The sequence below is a fragment of the Pinus tabuliformis genome, chromosome 2_2, assembly GCF_031772625.1.
Source record: "Pinus tabuliformis cultivar Carrire ecotype Pingquan chromosome 2_2, CPIR1, whole genome shotgun sequence".
Taxonomy (NCBI): Eukaryota; Viridiplantae; Streptophyta; class Pinopsida; order Pinales; family Pinaceae; genus Pinus; species Pinus tabuliformis.
Genome location: NC_142300.1, coordinates 1,040,108,969 through 1,040,111,303, shown reverse-complemented (window position 1 = coordinate 1,040,111,303; position 2,335 = coordinate 1,040,108,969).

Below are 2,335 nucleotides of genomic sequence, written 5' to 3'. Positions count from 1 at the left end.
AGTTATTAATAATTATTGGCGGTCGGTGGTTACGATTTAAGTTCTAAATTTTTTACACTAATTATATATTAAGGATTGATATTTATTTCCAAAATAGTTGTGTTTTTTACTTTTTTAATTAAGTTGATTAATGGAAAAAAAATGTCATATGAACAAATGAGTACATAAAATGAGTTATGGTTTTTGTGTATGTAATATACACAAGTCATTGTATTGGCTCACGATATTATAACAAAGTGTATTTATAGGTTAAGAATCTCCAGAATAAAGTGGTGGGAATCTCCATCATTAATTTTTTTCACCCTTTTTAGTGTCTATATATTAATTCATATATTAATTTTTTCAATAATATAATAGCAATACTAAACTAAGCTATAATTTGGTTAAATATTTATGATTATTTTAATCTCAAACAAAATGAGATATCAAGAAGTATGTGTCTTGATACTTATCATAGTTGACCTCTATTAATATTTATAACTATTTAAGTTATATAATTGCCCTAACAAATATATGACAATAAAACAAAATTAAAAATTAATATAAAAATTAAAGTAAATAAAAAGAAAATTCACAACTTAAAAAATTCCAATTTTTGGGGAAAATTTATATTATATATATATGAAATCAGTTATTAAAACTTATAATATTAAGATTAATATTTTAATACAACACCTTTATATATTTTTGTTTTTTAAAGTTTTAAAACTATATCTCATGCATGAACTATATTTCAAATATTTATTTCATATATTACAATGAAATTAACTTAATAAATAATATATTATTTTTATTTTTAGTTTTCTTTATCTGAGTCTTGATATGACTAGTATACTTAACCTGTGACTTGAGTTGTCGTTTGCTTTGGCCATATAACCCCTAGCATGAATGGATTTTTGGGCATGGAGTTTCAAAGTGGTAACATTTATACAAAAAAGTGCCTTAACAAAACACCTTATCACCATCACCATTTAGTCTAACCCTATAAAAAATATATTAAGATATTTTATTATATATATATATATATGAATTATTAATTTTATTTTATTTTTTTAATTAAAACTTGTTTTAATATTTTGATCTCTTAAACTAGATGTATATTTATATTTTTGTAAATCAACCATTTGAACTAATTCTTGATAAGTTTACCTAGTGAAATGTTCATTTTAAAAAATGCAAAGACCTCATTCCTAATGGATTGGTTGGCTATCAAATATAAACAAAAAGACAATGATAACAACATCACAAAATTATGAGAACCACATATCAATATTCAGATGGCACAAAACTGAGCAAAAAAAATTCTCTTATCCAACCCACTCCCTTCCTTGTCATGAATACCTTGTAAAAAAAAGCTTTTAATACCTATGTAATAAGCATCATTGCCAATATTTACCACCCAACAAAAACAATCAAATATATTTTTAAATATATAAATATATTCAAATTTCCTAAAAACCCAAGATTATACAAATTGACGTGGTCAAGTTTATAATACCACAGTACCACACATTATGCATGGTCGAGAACTTTACATTAAATTTCCGTTGAAAAACTCCAAAACTTCGGTCCAATCACGTGACTCTGGAGGCTAAATTTGATCGTCTACCTTTTAATTGACAGAAGTTAAAAATTTAAATTTGTTTTGTCCAAATTTTTCGATCAATTTTGTTTAGAATTTGTAATTTGGTTAGATAGGGTTAAAATTGTAAAATTTTCAGTTGCCAAATTAGCTCGAATACAAAATAATTGGATGAAATTCTTTCACTTTCCTCTGAAAATCAGTAGTGAGTAGTTTATTCACATGCATTTGTGATTGTTTTTCTGGATACAAATAGATAACTTTGTGCGAGCAAACCAGGAAAATAAATAAAATAATTTTGAAATTGGGAAAATTTTTCATTTTTCAAATTCATTAGATTCTTGGACTTATGGAAACATCAGAGAAAGAGAATTTGTGAAAGTGGATTAATTAGATAAGGAGTGTTTGATTTATTTAAAAATACAAGTGGATTAATTAGATAAGGAGTGTTTGATTTTTTTAAAAATACAAGTGGATTAATTAGATAAGGAGTGTTTGATTTTTTTAAAAACACAAGTGGATTAGTTAGATAAGGAGTCTTTGATCTTTTTAAAAACATAAGTGGATTAGTTAGATAAGGAGTGTTTGATTCTTTTAATAACATCAGTGGATTAGTTAGATAAGGAGTGTTTGATTTTTTTAAATATGTTTTTATTTTGATGTATTTTAGAAAAATAATATTTAAATATTAATTTTATAAATATACATTTATTTATTGTCCTAGCTAGCCTTCGTAGACAACGCCTAAAATTT